The sequence below is a fragment of the Leucoraja erinacea genome, chromosome 14 (assembly GCF_028641065.1).
Source record: "Leucoraja erinacea ecotype New England chromosome 14, Leri_hhj_1, whole genome shotgun sequence".
NCBI classification, from domain to species: Eukaryota; Metazoa; Chordata; class Chondrichthyes; order Rajiformes; family Rajidae; genus Leucoraja; species Leucoraja erinaceus.
The window spans coordinates 26,447,617-26,466,184 of NC_073390.1; the positions used below are offsets into that span (position 1 = coordinate 26,447,617).

Sequence of the window (18,568 nt, forward strand, 5' to 3'; positions counted from 1 at the left end):
CATTACCATTGTCCAATGCATTTGCTTTACATGGACTCTATATGCAGTGCTGTGCTGTCATTTAGCTGCTGTTGTCAATTCACTGGTTGTGTTGGGAGATACTCTAGTTTTCATGTCTGCAGATAATCAACCTCACTTGTTGGATATGGTCGGCCTTTGGGGAACATGAAAGCTCGAGGAAGCTGCTCAATCATCGGAGTAAATCTGTACATGTCTGTTCCTCAGCACCGTTTTCTTCTTACCTTAATAAAAAAATATTTATTTTGACCTTGGAAGTTCCAATATTCCCAGAGTTGTGTTTTCTGATTTCACTCCTGAGTAGATTGGTGCCTTTGTGCATTTTATGATTAGATGAAATAATCTCTTCACACCAAATCTCTACTCATCCATACTTTGAGGGAATTGGACAGAGCAAGTGACTGGAGAGTCACTTGTTGATGCTTTTGGGATAAGCGACCACAATTCTATGGGCTTGGTTTTGTGTATAGAGGACCGTGTCTTGTAAATTTGATTGTCTTTTGAAGAGATTAATAAAAAGATTTACAAGGCCAGGGCCATAGATGTAGTCTATATGGACATCAACGTTGATAAAGTCATGTGGTAGGTTACTCTGGAAGGTTATATCGCATGTGATTTAAGGAGAGCTAACTAACCAGATGCAGAATTGACGGTACACAAAAATGCTGGAGAAACTCAGCGGGTGCGGCAGCATCTATGGAGTGAAGGAAATAGGCAACATTTCGGGCCGAAACCCATCTTCAGACTGACTCCTTGGTAGGAAATAGAGGTTGTTGGGGAAGGATTTTGTTCAGACTGGAGGCCGGTGACTAATAGCATGTCTCAGGCATTGGGGCTGGACCCAATGATTATTAAGTTTGTGGATGATGTAAAAGTAGATTGTATCGGAGGCAGTGAAGATGATTATTAAAAATTACAGTGAGATCTTGATCAGCTAGGCAATGGGCCAAGGATTGGTAAATTGAGTTTAATTCAGATGGGCGAGGTGATGTATTTTGGCTAGTCAAACCGGGGCAGGAACTGCACTGTGAATGATAGGTCTAGGTGTTCAAGTAAATAATTCTCTGAAAGTAATGTCACGTGTGGTGAAGAAGGCTTTTGGCTCATTGGCCTTCATCATTCAGGGTATTGGGTATAGACGTTCGGACGTTATGTTACAGTTGTACAAGACATTGATGAGGCCACACTTGGAGCATTGTGTTCAGTTTTAGTCACAGTATGGAGTTCAAGATCATCTTTAATCAGTACCCATATTATAGCAGTACAGCAGGTCGTTAGTTGTTTGTTCATCGTTACCGCTACCAAGACTGACCAGTGTAGGAAGTGGGTGTTAGTATGAATCTTACAGTAAGGTGGGGTTAGTGATGCTATTCTACTATGATTGGTTCACATGCAATAACCAATCTACATCCTTCCCCGTAAAGAGCGAATATAGTTAAACACACATGCAGCTGGAATTTAAACATACTCGCCATATCTATCAGGCGGTCTACTAATACGGCCCAAACGCGTACGGACCAAGCCCTCTCCCCCTTCGCCAGAAAAGTTAGAGGGAGGCGGTGAACCCGGAAGTGAGAAAGCAGCTGGGGACACTCGTGCTGACCGACAGGGGGAGCATGCGGGTGAGGTAGTGTTGTTGTTAGTCATGGCCGCCGGTCGTGGTGGAGTAAGGGACATGCTGGAACTAGTGGTGGCCATGGCAGCAGACGGCTGGAACGGTAGAGGTGGAGCGAAAGGATCGGCTGGTGGGGGACGTGGTTCCTTCACAATCAGCAAGTGTTGGCGGCTCCGACGGTACAAGGCGCCATCGATGTCAACAAGGTAGGATCGGGGTTCTTTGGACGGGCCGAAAACGCAACCTAGACGGGAATGTCCCACGGTAGTTTGCAAGCGGACGACTTGGCCCGGTAGTAGTGGTTTAAGTGGTTTGCTGGACTTGTCATGTGATCGTTTCTGGATGTCGTGTTTCTCCTGAATGCGCTAAACACACTTCCCACTTCTGACACCATGTAAATAAGCAGACTACACAGTCTGGAGTTCAAGATTATCTTTAATCAGTACCCATATTATAGCGGTATAGCAGGTCATTAGTTGTTAGTTCATCGTTACCGCTTCCAAGACTGACCAGTATAGGAAGTGGGTGTTAGTATGAATCGTACAGTAAGGTGGGGTTAGTGATGCTATTCCACTATGATTAGTTCACATGCATTAACCAATCTACATGCCATTAAGTTTGGCATTCTAGCCATTAAGCTGGAAAGAATGTAAAGAAGATTTACGGGGATGTGGCAGGACTCGAGGGACTGAGCTAGAGGGAACAGGGGGACAGGCTAGGGCTTTTTTTCTTAGCATGCAGGAAGCTATGAGATGATCTTACTGATGTGTATAAAATAATGAAGGGAATAGATAGGGTGACTGAAATTATTTCTAAGAATAGGGTAATCAGGAACTAAAGGGCAAAGGTTTAAGGTGAGAGGGGAGGGTGTTGAGAATGGCAAAGCTGCGCCCTAGGAGCCCTTGATAAGCAGACAGAAGGAGTGGATCACTTTCAAAGCACCTATTCACCAGACCCATCCGCGGTTACCAAATTGACCTCATCAACCATCTTCAGAAGCTACTAAATTGGCATGGAAGCAAATCTTTCTCGATCCTCACGTTCTGCCTGAGAAGATGTTGTTAGGCCATGGAATCACAACTGACTGCAGGAAAGTTGATGAGCTTCTGATTTTGACCTTCCATCTCTCACAGCAGATTGTCACCGTGCTCTTCCCTCATGCTCTTACCCCCAATCTCCCAAGGCTCCCAACCTCCAAGAAGCCAAGGATTTTCACATGCATCTGCAACACAGTGCGAGTATGAGCGTGTGTGCATGTATCAACATCAGTGTGAGTGAGTGTTCATGTATCAGTGGGAGTATATGCATGCGTGGGTGTGTGACTGTAAAAAAGTGTGTGGGTGAATGTGGATGTGACAGTGTGAGTGTGAATGATTATAAAGACTTACAGTGAGATCTTGATCAGCTGGGCAATGGAACGGATATGACTGCGAGTGTGACTATAGGGCCTGTCCCACTTTCACGACCTAATTCATGACCTTTTTTACTCGTGGACATTTTTCATCATGCTAGAAAAACGCCCCGACCTACTTGATGCCACGAGCATCTACGATTAGCATCACGACCTCCTACGACCTACTTACGACCTCGTGACGACCATGCTGCGAGTATGAGTCAAGGGCAAACTCTCATGGTCACGTGGTGCTCAAAGAGCTAGCCCGCAACAACATCCCACCTGAAGTATCTGGATAACAGTAGAGTTCTGCTTTCTGCCTCCAGGTTTGTTCAGTGAGATCTGGGATCTCATTGTTGCTGGAGGGGGAGGACTGCCAATAGTTTCTTCTCAATGCCCTTGAATGTAACTGCATCTGTTAAAACCAAATTGTGCAGCCACAACCATATGTCCAGATTTAGAGTTCATTGGAGTCAGTGCTTGTTTTGTGCAAGCACATATATTTCCCTTGCTACTGGTGTTTGTGGTGATCATCATCATTAATTCTAAGAAGAAAATATACAAGTAATGTCATGACCCTAATCCATAACTCCCAGAAATTTGCTCCATAAGTATATAGAGTAGCAAAGAAGGCATATGCAATGCTTGCCTTCATAGTTCGAGGCACTGAGTATAAGAGGGATGGTGGCTGATGCAAATATGACAGCGCCATGTTAGAGATGTTTGGATAGACATACGGATATGCAAGGATATGGATCATATACCGGTAGATAGGAGTCGGTCTTGGCATCATGTTCGGCACGGACATTATAGGCTGAAGGACCTGTTCTTGTGCCGCACTTGTTCTATGCTCTATAACTTGCTTAACTAGTTAATACATATTATTTTAAAACATTAGTAATCTTTTTGTAATATTAATAATTTAAAAAATGTGAAAATCTATCGTTTTACATTTTTAGAGGAGGCAGCACGCCAGATCGGCGGGTACCATCACAAAAAATGCACTGGTTGTAGTGAACCTTTACAGGCACCAGGAGTCACCATCCTTGCCTGGCTCCAAAGGGATAAAATTGTTATTGGTATTTGTTTATTGTTGTCCTGAGATAAACTGAGTCCAAGTGTACTGAGATGCAGTGAAAACGAGTTTACGTGCCTTCCTGTGGAATCAGACTGTACATGAACACAATCAAGCAGGGAGCAAACTACCAGAATGCTGAATGTGGACAAGTAGGAGTAAGCTCAGTTGGAAGGCTGTCTCCAAGGGGATATGCAAGGATGATTAGTTCATATCATTATTGTGGTATGTTTTATTTGACTGTAAATGTAAAAAATTGTGTTCATTAATTTTTTTCATAAATTCAATCCAGTATTCAATAAGATTGCACCTTGGCAGAGCAAAACCTCTGCTCCATTTTCCTGCCAGTTCCCCATGGGCCCCAAACCTCACACAGACTAAAAATCTCACGTCCGAGCCTTGAATATGCACAGTGATTCGGCTTCCGCAGTGAGTTCCAAAGACTTGCAGGTTTCTGAAGAGGTTCCTGTTTATCTCCATCTAATGTAACAGAGATTATGCCCCTTGTACTAAACACTCCCCAGCAGTGAAGACCTCTCAGCTTCCACCCTGACTTGCCCCTCAGAACGTGATATGTTTCAGTAAGATCGCCTTCTGTCCTTAACTCCATGGATAGGCCCATTTTGCTTTGTCTTTAGTGATAAGATGAGCACTTTCTGTTCCGATTCGATTTTCGATATGCATACCCTGAGGCAACCGCATCCTTGCTTAAATAAGGAGATCAAAACTACGTACACTATTCCACTTATAGAAACATAGAAAATAGGTGCAGGAGTAGGCCATTCGGCCCTTCGAGCCTGCACCGCCATTTGATATGATCATGGCTGATCATCCAACTCAGTATCCCATCCCTGCCTTTTCTCCATACCCCCTGATCCCTTTAGCCACAAGGGCCACATCTAACTCCCTCTTAAATATAGCCAATGAACTGGCCTCAACTACCTTCTGTGGCAGAGAATAGTAAGATTAAACGAGAACTTACCAGTTTGAAGTTTGATCTGTATTTTATGAGGAGTTACGATGAGGGATTTCGTGAAGAAGCCCGCTTCCACGCATGCGTGTCATACTTCAAAGCAGCGGTGTGAGGTCACAGGAACCTATAATGATCTAACATAGTAAGATTACCAAAGAGATACCAGTTTTTGATATGATCATAAGAGGGTGGGAGCGGAGGGCACGAAATCCCTCATCGTAACTCCTCATAAAATACAGATCAAACTTCAAACTGGTAAGTTCTCGTTTAATCTTACTATTTTACTTCGGAGTCACGTGAGTGACTTCGTGAAGATTTCAAAGCTCTGTGACCTCATGCCGTGGAACGAGTCCATGCTTCACAAACTGCCTTGGGTATTGGGAGAGAGCATCATTAGTAATTTTAAAACACAATTATACAAAGAGTTGTGTGGTATAACGAAAAAATATATAACATTTTTTAAAATTTGAGAATCATAGCCCTGTAACCTTTCGGGCAAATTATTTTGTTGAACATAAAATGTTTTCTTAATACAATGATGGCTCCAAAAAATAACTGGTTTATTATAAAACCTGTGGAAAAACCCTTTTTGAATGACCATCCTGCCATTCTGAGGATTTGGACTGTGGGTACCTGTACAATTTTTGCTGCGGATGTTGCTGCAGCCCTGGTGGAATGAGAGTTAAAACATTAGTGTCTATTTCTGCCATTTTTAGGACCTATCTGAGCCACCTTGGTATAGTTTGAGTCGTGACCCTTTCATGCGGTTTCTTGTAAGAGATAAACAACTCCATTCTGTGACCTCGAATGTTCTTAGTATATTCTATGTATTGTTAGATGTGTCTTGCTATACACAGTCGTTTGCCATATGGGTGTACCATAAATTCAAACACTTGACCCGAGGAACCCGATCTGTTTTCTTTTATTAAATCCTGTATGACAACACCAGTTTCTCGGTGAGATGATCAGGGAGTCCAGGCTCAGTTTGCTTAATGGCTGGACTTGTTGTGCGGTAAATAACACCATGAGCATAACCATCTTCCTGGACTGTTACTGAAGTGACAACGCTGTTATGAGCTACAAGCTCCTCAGCATGTTGAGAAACGACACCCACGTCCCAGATTTCGGAGTACCTGGTTTTCTTACCAGGGGTGCGTTCCCACACCGCGTGCCGCTCTGTTCCTTGTGATAGGTAATTGGAGAGTGCACTTGTGGCACTATTGATGGCACTGTAGCCCCATCGATTATGATAATGGAGGCTTGTTAAAAAATCCAATACGGCCAGAAATTCTTGGCCTGTTGGTCGAGGTTGTTGTCCAAGCAGTATATGCCCCATTCTTGATGTGTCCAAGGTACTGCTTCCGTGTTGACAGTCTTAGTGCAGATGAGATGAGATTCATCGTCCTGTCTGACAGCCCACTGCCGTGTAGTGGGTCTTTTAGACTCTACCAATCAATAAATCCATAGTCTTATGGCATGGATGACTGCCTCCAGTCACTGGATAAATTAATAATTTTTGGCTATGTACATTAGGGAACATGGTTCTAACACCATCCCCTGTATGACCGAATACCATGATTAGTAAATAATATTGGGGCTGATGATTGCCCCTTTTGTAAGCTCTATATTGCCAAAGTTCCTCTTTTGAGTCAATGCCTGCCATATAGAAAAAACCCAGCTGACACCAAGTCTTTATCAATAATAAGAGTATCCATCTTAAAATGAATATCTAGAACAAATGTGTTTAGGGTTAAAATCAAATGATAATCCTGCAACCCTACTCTATTTTATTTAATAAATATGTTTGATACAATTCTAATGTTCCATGAAAAGTATGCTCAATCACACCTTTCGTGTACAATTTTTTGTAGCACCATGTGGGTTTTGGATTGTTTGGTTTATGTAAGGACAAAATGCCCTTCTGGTGTATGTTGTACTGTGGTTATTGGGATGAGTAAATCCTATCAGATAACCCTGAATACTGCTGAGATTATATGAATCTGTAGTGATTATATACCATACATAACTGTAGTGTTGCAACCTCCCCCACCATCGTGGGTCCCTATTTTAACAGAATAAACCCCACCCACCTACCTCCATGGTTACCGGTGGTTGAGTTATTTCCTTGTTTTTTTTTTTTAAAAAGGAGGTTCTGGTTTGATATCTCTTGTTCGGGGTTGTGTGGGAGGTTGAGGCTTCTGCATCTTCCAGGGTGGCCGCCCTGGCCATACCCTAAAAAAGGATCCTGCGGGTTATATTGATTTCTGGCACTGCCACTGGTATGAGCCACATTTTTTATGGCCTTGCCTGTGGCTGGTATCATGCCCCAAAATAGGCCCTTGCGCTGGCCTTGATGAGCCCCAGTGTCTTGGCTTTGTCCACCCACGGTTCTTTGTTTGCAAATGGTAGCATTTTGGGGTCGTAGTGCTGGCTGAATGGCCGCCTTCCACGTGTAGTTCAGGTCATATTGCGTATTACTAAACAGAGCTAGTGCGTCTTGATGGTCTTGGTTACCTACGTTTAGTCCAGGGTGCGGGTGTATGCTATGATGCCTTCCGTGAATCCCTTTAAGGTTCTCTGGATCTTGAGGTCCTTGGTTCCTGATGTTCGTCCCCATATGCTGCCAAATGCATTGGTTTACACTGGGCACCTGTAATGCCTCACCGTTGCCAGGTGGCAGATGTCTGGCCAGTGTCTGTAAATTTTTTCTTGTTGGCGTTTGTGGCCAGACATATAGTAATACTATTGCCATCCTGGATCCAAGTCTACCCATGTTTGACTTGGCTAAAGTAATCAGCCACCATGTCCAGCAGAGTCCCTGCTGTGTTAGGATCATGGGACGCTGTATTACCAGGCTCTGGCCCATCAGGGTCCTGCCTACTCTTTTTTATAGAGTTAGAGATCTCTAGGGTCCCGCACGGGGTACCCATGTGGGGCTTAACTGCTGCCCACTTGTCTTTTGTTCTGCGGACCCCTCTTGCAAGTCAACCCAGAACTGACCCACAGTGCTCCCCTCTGATGGGGTAGAAGCATTGTGCAGCCCTCAAAGAGGTACTGCTGTGGTTTTATCACGTTGGAGCAAGGCTCCATACACCGCTTCTTCCACTCCAGCCCTCTTGGTGCTGGTTGCTGGCGGTATTATGCAAAGTCGGACCCTCTGAGTCCACTACCTTGTTTGATTTGTGTCTAGCCTTACCGCTCGGCCGCATGGAGCTGGCCCGTGCGGGGCCGACATCGGGCACAGCTGATCCCACTACGGATGATCCAAGTGCCGCTGGCTGCTGCTGGCTGCCCGCTGTTCCATGGTCCTCCTTCTCCAGTTTTGTCCTTCCTTCCATGGAGTGGATATGGCCGGTGTGGAGGATAACTGGCACAGCTGCTTCCATCTATTCCTTTAACCCGGCTCCAACGCTCTCAGCACTCCTGGCTGCTCCTTTATCTTAGACCCCTGGGACCGACCCCCATACTGACGGTGCTGGTCCCTTGCGGTCGTTGCAGCCGGTCAACCCCACTCTAATGCCCTCAATACTGGACACTCCTACTTATATGGTCCTTAGATAAGGGACATATAAGACATTCAAACTGATGATAACAGCTACTATAGTTTTTATTTAATATATGGTCCCTAGATAAGGGATGAATCAGATATTAAACTGATAAGAACAGATACTACACTAGACCTTAGCCAAAAGGCCCAGAAGTGATTATTGTAACTAAAAACCCCGCTGGGACCGACCCTGGTACTCACATACTGGTCCCTTGTAGTAGATTGCAGCCAGTCAACTGCAAAGTCCTTTGCTGCCGAGAAATGAATTTTCTCACCGTGCTGGAGCGAAGTTGGGCACCGGTGTTTTCCCTCTCCGGGAATCGATGTGCCCATGCTGCTCCTGCCGTTGCCAGCTCCTGCCGTTGCCAGCTCCTGCCGCTGCCAGCGCTCCTGCCGCTGCCGCTGCTGCCGCTGCCGCTGCCGACTGCCGTTACTGCTCTCCTGCCGGCTGCCTGCACTCCGCGGTTCTCCCGCCGGCATTCTGCAGCTGACATGGACCCAGTCCATGTCTGCACCTAAAGGTAAGTGGAAGGAAAACGCAGAGTCTCCTACCTGCGGTTCCCGACTTTTCATACTCCCGCTGGTGAACGTTGTTCCCTGCGTGTCGGGTTCGAGCCGCTCGGACCGACCCCGGTGTTCACGGGCCTGGTCCATTCGCGGCAGTTCCTGTACCTATGGATCCCCTGGACCAACCCCGGTGCTTACCTTTTGAAGAAGGTTTTCAGCCCGGACGTCCAGTTCCTACTCCATAGTGCCGCTGCACTCGCTGAGCGTTTCCAGCCCTGCTGTGTACCCCGGGTACTTACAGCGCTGGTCCCTGCTCTCTGTCCCGCAGCCTTCGCGCTGGCCGCTAGCGACTGTTCCAAGCCAGTCTCGCTAAAGACTGGCATACGGGACCTCTTTGCTTTGCTTCCCGCCCGGCCGAGAAGTGAATTTTGCCGGTGCGGGAGCAAAGTCGGGCACAGGTTGTTCCCCTCCAGGGAAACTCGTGCTGTTGCTGCTGCCGGCTGCTCGCCCTCCACGGGTCTCCCCGCCAGCTTTCCGCAGCCTCCTAAAAGGTAAGTAGAAAAAAGGAACGCAGAGTCTCTTACCTGCTGTTCCCGACTTTCAAATTCTCCCGCTGGGGAACGCCGTTCCCCCTGTGTGACTCGTTGCAATGCGTGTAGCGATATGACACGCATGCGTGGAAGCGGGCTTCTTCACGAAGTCACTCACGTGACTCCGAAGTAAAATTTCACAGATTCACCACTCTGTGTAAAAAATGATTTCCTCATCTCGGTCCTAAAAGTCTTCCCTCTTATCCTTAAACTGTGACCCCTAGTTCTGGACTTCCCCAACATCGGGAATAATCTTCCTGCATCTAGCCTGTCCAACCCCTTAAGAATTTTGTAAGTTTCTATAAGATTCCCCCCTCAGTCTTCTGAATTCCAACGTGTACAAGCCAAGTCTATCCAGTCTTTCCTCATATGGAAGTCCTGACATCCCAGGAATCAGTCTGGTGCACCTTCTCTGTACTCCCTCTTTGACAAGAATGTCTTTCCTCAGATTAGGAGACCAAAACTGTACGCAATACTCCAGGTGTGGTCTCACCAAACCCTGTACAACTGCAGTAGAACCTCCCTGCTCTTATACTCAAATCCTTTTGCTATGAATGCTAACATACCATTTGCTTTCTTCACTGCCTACCAATGATCTACCAATGCTCTCTACATTTGCAAGAAGGCTCCCCTCTTTTAAACTCCATCCTCTTGCATGAAAGGGAACATTCCATGCTCCATATGAAATATTGCTGCATTTACAACTAACCTCCCCTAGCTTCACCCAGACTCGCATCAATTTCTCCCCTCTTCCTCCACCTGTATTCCTTTCTCTGGTTTCACAATTTGCAACCCTTCAATCCTTTTGTCTTACACCATTTTTTCATCTCTGGCCTTTGTCCATCGGTCTGCTTCTCGCAACCCCCTCCTTGCTTATCTTCACCTCCAAACCAATTTACCTGCCACACTTTGTCCTGTTCCTCCTCTCTGCTAGCCCCCCCCCCCCCACCCCACCCCACCCCACAACCAGTCTGAAGTCCTGACCTGAAACATCATCTATTCGCATTCTCCAGGAATGCTCCATGACCCACTGACTTACACCAGCATTTTATGTCTTTTTTTTTGTAAACCGGGATTTGCAGTTACTTATTTCTACATTTTGACCGCTCTTCTATAAATCACCCCATGTGTTTCTTGTGCAAGGGAACTTGGTCATCTCAAAACATCAACATGCATTTACTTCACACCATTTTAACACTATTCTATGCTCTATTCTTCATACCAATGTGGACAACTTCATACTTGAGCAGACACATCTGCTGCCTCAGCTCCATTGAGCTGGATTCAATTCTGATCTTCGATGCTATCTGGGAGGAGTTTGCATGCTCTCCCCATGACCACATCGGTTTCCCACTGATTCTCCGGTTTCCTTCCACCTCCCAAAGAATTGTAGATCAGTAGGTTAATTGGCCACTGTAAATTATTGCTATCGTGGGTGAGGGGTAGAATCTGGCAGAAGAATTTGGTGGATGGTATTGCTCAGTGAGCAGCATAAACTTGATGGGCCAAAATGGTCTTCTTCAACATAAGGTTGTCAGAATCTATGGGGGGAAAAAATCCTCTCAATATACTCCATCTGCATCTCTTTGTCTACTCATTCAGCCTATCCATACACTTTGGAGTCATCCATTTTATTTTTATAATGTGAGCAAACTAGGATACTTTACAAGGAGACACTTGATCCCTTTATCTGAACCATTGTTATAGTTTGGATATTTTTAGACACAGCATCAAGCCTTGCCAGGCTGAACGTGACCCATTTTTAAAAAAATGGCACAAGAGAAGTTGGTCATATTGAAAAATGATCAATCATAAATGTACATACAACTTCCTATCAATTCTGCTATTAAACTACTGAATCCATCGCCTCTTTCACCCCTTCCCAGAGGTGCTGCTACATACTTGACTCTACTTCATTCAGTATTTTTCCTCTGCAAATTGCAGTACAAATCATGCAACATTCTGCTGCTTTTGCACTTGTCCTCATTAATTGCTGTATCTATCATTACCATGTATATTGTTTACTCTGTCAGCTTCATATGAACAAGGAATTTCATTGCAGCCTGGTGTACACGACAATAAACCTACTTAAATTTGATCTGAACCCTTGATTGTTTAATATATCTGGCAGATATTTGTGCATCTTCTTCTGTGAAAACAGACATAAAATAATTAAATTCCTCTCTCATTTCCTTATTCCCTATTTTTAATTTGCCATTCCCTGGCAGTGCCCAACATTTGTCCTCACTTGCCCTTTCACTTTTACAGACCTATTAAAGATTTTAACATTTTTATGTTTCTCACATTCTGTCTGGTGTTCATCAAAATCTTATATCTCTTTTGCCAAGTTCTGTTATACTCATCATCCTCAAAGCTATTGGTATTTCTGGCATACACAAGGAACTGCAGATGCTGAAATCTTGCATTAAAAACAAAGTGCTGGAGTAACTCAGCAAGTCAGGCAACATCTCTGGAGGTGATGTTTCAGGTTGAAATCCAAACTGAAGACTACAGCACTTTGGGTGTTCTATGCCATTTCTGGCAACTTTATAAGACTCTTTGTTTGATGTAATTATCTGGGTCCCATGACTCTGACCAATTACCTTTTTATGGGTGCAAAACCTCATTGAACTCTGCCTTCAATGATGGAGCAATCTTAGCAGTCTGAGGTAGACAATTCCAAAGTCAACATTCAGCTTCAGGAAATTTCTCATATAATGTTGTCCATTGTCCTAAGCAAGGACAGCTTGAAATTGCCCCAACCAGTCTAAATCGGTGCTTAAAATAGATCCAGTTGAAAGCTGAACTGAGAAGGCAGGCAAGTTGTACTAGCAGCATGGTCGGCATGGACATGTTGGGCCAAAGGGCCTTATTCCATGATGCATGAACTTTATGACTCTATAACAGCTGAGAGTTTAAAACTGTTTTGGCAAGTGGTTAAACTGGTTAATATCACATTCATTCTAATTGATCAAGAGGGAACTGAAGGTATTATCTTAAATCTGCCTAATGCATAGTTACAAACAATTCCATTGAATCTCGTCCAAATCCTGGTCATGAGTATTGTGGTTATCTGTAAAAAGATTTACACAAGCAGTTTGCATAATACATTCTCATGGGTTTTAGGAAGCATTTTGAGCAAAACAAGACACTAAAAATCAAGATTTGGATTGTTAATGGGGTGGAACATTTTTGGTTGCACAACAGTTTAAAATAATGATCATTTGGTAATGTTTTGAGATATCCAATGATAGCATATGACAATCTAAGTTTCAGTGGATAAAGAGTATTACACCACCTTACAGTGAGACTTTAGGAAGTGACAGAAAGCCAACCGTACACACTGTCAGCAAATTAAACACCTTTTACAGTATCTTTAAGGTGATATGATGTGAACTGCTCTTATGCAGCAAATGTCAACAGCCAATTTGCACACCAATAGCAAATCGATTAATAAGTAGTATAGGTTAGAGATACAGCACGGAAACAAGCCCATCGGCCCACCGAGTCCATGCCAACCAGTGATTTCCGCACACTAACATTATCCTACACACACTAGGGACAATTTCCAATTATATCAGGCCAATTAACTGACAAACCTGTACATCTTTGGAGTGTGGGAGGAAACCGGAAATCCCAGAGAAAACCCACACAGGTCACGGGGAGAACCTACAAACTCAGTATAGACAGCATCCGTGTTCAGGATTGAAGCCGGGTCTCTGGCGTTGTAAGGCAGCAAAACTACCGCTGTGCCACCATAGTTATTGGGAATCCTTTGCTGTGAATGAGGCAAACTCTCTTGTCCTTATAGTGTTGGCATGGGATTGTTTCTATTCATCCACAAACAGGCTGTCAACTTCTTCACCACTTCTGTAATCAGTTTGGAGTGTCATCTTTGGAATATGATATATCCCACGTCCTCTGTATCAAGGGCAAGAGCTACTCCCTGGGCACAGTCTGACACTTAAATTAGAAAGGGATTTAAACAGAGTTTAGTAAGTTTAATATGTGCAAAACCCCTGTAGTTTGATCAGTCTCATTATTAACCTGTGCTGATAGTTTTGCTTCCAGTCGACCGTGTAGTTTCATTTTGTTTCTCTCACACTTAATCAGCTTCCTTTCCCTGGTGGTCCAGACTTACATTGCCTGCCTAACATCAAATCATCAGTTCAGAATTGGCTGCAAAGACTATCAGCTGAGCTGCTGTTATCTGATAAATATCAGTTTACATTTTCATAGGACCTTTGGTATGAAAACATTTTACAAGGGGTCAAGCAAAAGCTGGGAAATTAAAGAGACTGTTTTTTAGGGGCCCTGGAGAGAACCACAGAGGGAGATGAGCCTCTTGGAGAGAGTCCAGCAGACCAGGGCCATGGTGATCCGAGAATAGGCTGTTGGCGATGAGGTTGAGTGCAGGGAAGGCTGGTACCTAGTCATAGTTGCAGAGTTGTAGAGCACAGAAACATGCTCTCTGGCCCACCACATCCATGCTGACATTCCCCATCTGCACTAATCCCATTTACTCACAATGCTCTTCATATACTCTGCCTATTTAAATATCTGTCCAAATTTCTTGTAAACACAGTGATTTTGTTGGATTCCACCATCTCCTTTGGCAGCGAGTTCCAGATATCAACCATTCTCTGTGGAAACTTTCCCCTTAGATCCCCTTTAATGTTTCCTCCTTATACCTTTAACCTCTGCTCACTTTTTTTGATGCCCTTACCATGGCAATAAAATCCTGGCTATTTACCCTATCTATGCCTCATATAATGTTTTATGCCATGTCGCCTCGCAGCCTCCTTCGCTCCCGTGGAAACACAGCCAGGATATCCAATCCCTCTCCGTCATTGAAGCCCTGCAACCCCAGCAATGTCCTGGTGAATTTGAATGTGCAGTGATTGGTAACAAGAAGTGATATAACTGACCTGTATTGCATTTACCACTTCTTTGCCCACTCTCCCAACCTGTCCAGGTCTTTTTGCAGACTCCCTGGTTCCTCAATGTTCATAGTTGATTAAAGCTGCTCACTCATGACACCAAAGACTCAGTTCAATCTGGACCTCCGATGCTGTGTGTAGAGTTTGCATATCCTCCCTGTGACCAAGTGGGTCTCTTCCAGATGCTTCCGTTTTCTCCCTTATCTCAAAAATGTACAGATTTGCGCGTTAATTGGTCTCCATAACTTGTCCCTACTGTGTAGGTTAGTGGTGGAACCTTGGGAAGTTGATAGGAATGTTGGGAGATTAAAATGGAACAAGTGTAAATGAGCACCATGTGGTCAGCATGCATTCAGTGTGAAGAACGGTCTGTTCCTGTGTATGATTCTATAACACAAGACTTTTATACATTCGGATAGAGATCGGCTTCAGAAATGGGCGGAGAAATGGCAGATGGAGTTTAATCCAAGCAAGTGTGAGGTCTTGCACATTAGGTGATTGAATGTAATGGGAGTGTATACAGTTAATGGCAAGACCATCGATGGTAACAGCATCGATGTGCAGAGAGATCTTGTAGTTTAAGTTCATAGCTCACTGAAGTTGACAGCACAAGCAGATAGGGTGGTAAAGAAAGCATATGGTATGCTTACTTTCATTGCTAGGGACATTGCAAGAGTCAGGAAGTCATGATGCAGCTCTGTAAAGCCCCTGTCCCACTTTCACAACCTAATTGGCGACCTCTGCCGAGTTTGCCCTTGACTCATACTTGCAGCATGGTCGCCATGAGGTCGTAGGAGATCTTTGTAACTCTTTCTCATGCTCGTGAGCGGTCTCCACGTAACATAATGTGGAAAAAGTGAAGGGACCTGAATACTTTCTGAATGCACTGTATATCCTTGCTTAGATAGCTCAACCAAAACTGTATCAATATTCCTTTTGGGGTCATGCCAGTGCTTTAAATTGTGGGACTTAACAGGGTAGATGCAGGGAGGGTGCTGCCCCTTGTCAGACTCTCTTGAATCAGAGGGTCATCATCTCAAATAATATAGAGATGAGAAGAACTTTAGTTGCCCAGTAAATGGTGAACATTTGGAATTGTCCAGCCAAGACGCTTGGGGAAAGCATATATTCAGGACAGGTTTTTAGTTATTAAACAAATCGAGTTTGGTGCGGTAAATGCTGGAAAGAGATGCTGTGGTCTAAAACAGCCATGATCTCACGGAATGACAAAGCAGTCATGAGGGGCCAAATGGCCTCTGTCTGTACTATCATGTGTTCTTTTGCAATAATAAACATTGTTTCACTTGAATTAATTTGATGCATTTAAGGATTGTCACGCAAGCCGAAGAGGGCGAGAGGCATGTGAGGTTATAATGGTGGTTGGAAGTGGTAGGTTAGGGGTGGTGTCGGGGTGTTGTGAAGATGGAATAAAAGGCTGGCATTTAGTTGGGATGAATGTGCTGAGCATCCGATATAGTTCCTTAATTAATCAATTGTTCCATTACTGTTGACTGCCAGATGGTAAAAAGTAAACAATGGTCTTTGTTTTTAATCATCTTTAATTCCTTTGATGCTGTGGAACTGTTAACCTAATTTAAGTAAATAATGATTAAAGTGGCTGATATATTCTATTAACAAACTTGACCTAGAGGTTCCATTAGCAAGTGATTACTGTCGGCGCCTATTTTTTAAAACAGCAATAATTAAAACTTGCACTGAGATTAAGGGGCTCACTTAAACTGAACACTTCCCAACACCCCATCAAAACTTCCCAGGACCAATACTAATTGTAAAAGTTACATGAACAATTAATTACTTCGAACTTGATTAATTTGCTCAGTGAGAACCAGAAAGTGGAAATGTACAGCTCATCTCTGACCTCAGTACAAATAGTGAATTAATAAGGTCAGCATTTTGAGGGAATTAATTTGAAAAAGATGTACAGAGATGTACATTTTCATTTTATACATAAGCTGCACTCAAATTGCCTGCTCAATGAGGAACTTGTCATAGCTACTAATAAATTAATTTTGAAAATCGGTATAATTTTATTGCAGAATCCCAGGATTAAAATGCAATGGAAGCAATCTTAATTATCCATGAATTCCAATGGGATTCATTTAAATGTGGAGCTGCGGAGATATGATTTGAAAGCCCCTGGAAGCGTTTCCTGGTGCCTAGGCATCACTACGAATGTATCAAACAATATAACTACCTGCCTGATTTAATTTTTCTATTAAATTACAAAGTGAGCAACAATGCGATGAAACAGCAACACAGTAGAAACAAAATATTCATTGCTTTCCCTGAAAATGACCAAAAATACATTCAATTCATTGGCATAAACCATCAAGGAACTGACCTTCGCCAACCAGAATGAATGGTTTGGAGTGAGTGGCTCTAAACTGCCATAATAAATTTCTGTAATTATTGCAATTGGACAGGTGTCAGAAGTATATTATTCATAGGAATATGAAACTGAATGTCTTTAAAGGGATGGAGACATTCAGAAGGTTGTGTTATTAAAGAACATTTAATGGTCTGTAAGTCCTTGGAAACACTCTGCAGATAACCCTGCCTATCAACAGCAAGGGAAGGTCACGTTTGGTGTTGTGTTCAGTCTGGTCACCTCATTAAAGTAAGGATGTAGAGGTTTTTGGAGTGGGTGCAGAAGAGGTTTACCAGAATGCTGTCTAGATTAGAAGGTATTAGCTAAAAGGAGAGATTGAAAAACATTGGATTGTTTTCTCCGGAGCGTCAGAGGTCGATGGGAGATCTGATAGAAATGTATACATTTATGAGAGGCATAGATGTGGTAGACAATCAGAACTTTTTTCACAGGGTGGAAATGTCAAAGTCTAGAGGGAAAGTAAGAGGGGCAAAGTTTAAAGGTGTGGGGGGCAAGTCTTTTTCACAGAGCGGTGGCTGCCTGGAATAGATTACCATGGGTAGTGCTGGAGGCAGATACAATAGTGATATTTACAGTAAGAGGTTTTTTGAAAGGCAAATGGATATGCAGGGAATGGAGGGACTTTAACTCACCTTCCAATTCCCATACTGAAACTTTCTGGCAATTTGGAGGAGGCCCAGGACAGAGGAAATTGGAGGAACAGCACCTCACATTTTGCTTGGGCAGCTTACACCTCAGTAGTATTATTATTGCATTGAGATTGAGATAGATTTTATTGTCACATGTGACAAGTCAGATGCATAGTTTTGTATACCTTGGCATACAAAGAGTCGCCACATAGAGGCAACCTCAAGTAATCCTTCCTTTCCCTTTCTCTCGGTCCCTCCCCCGTCCTAGTTTTCCAACTACTTTTATTGTCCTGATTAATTTTAATATTTGTGAGCCTCGTTGTCACCTTCCCCACAGCCAACAACGGACCATTCTATATTTCCTTGAACATCATCTGCTTTGATCTATCCTTTTCACACCTTACATTCTCTTTGCACCCTTTCATATCTCTAGTTTCACTCTCTCCTGACTCTCTCTCAGTCTAGTCTCGATCTGAAACGTCACCCATTCCTTCTCCAGAGATACTGCCTGTTACGCTGAGTTACTCCAGCATTTTGTATCTATCTTCGGAAGGATATGGACATGTGTAAGCAGAGGAGATTAATTTAACATTATTGTGTTCAGTGTGGACATTGTGGGGCTGAAGGGCCTGCTCTTGAGCACAACTTCAGCCATGTTTACAGCTGTTCCATCATGCAAACATATCACTCCCTCCCACTCACTTGCACACGCACGCACACACACAAACACACAAACACACATAGCACATACCTATCAACATTTTTTTTACCATTTCTTACGAAGGCAGCCCATGATCTCTGACTGCACAAGTAGATTGGAAGGGTGGGTATGGAGATTGGGAGGGGGCTGGTGGGTTCAACTTTGACTGAA

General features: G+C 43.8%; 1 protein-coding gene and 1 pseudogene across 1 annotated transcript in view; one reads left to right on the forward strand and one right to left on the reverse strand.

Moving 5' to 3' along the window:
- LOC129703451 (ephrin type-B receptor 1) overlaps positions 1-18,568 on the forward strand; it is a 405,586-nt gene that overhangs the window by 122,639 nt on the left and 264,379 nt on the right. The gene's annotated exons all lie outside the window — the stretch shown is intronic.
- Positions 8,674-8,779, reverse strand: LOC129703814 (U2 spliceosomal RNA; annotated as a pseudogene).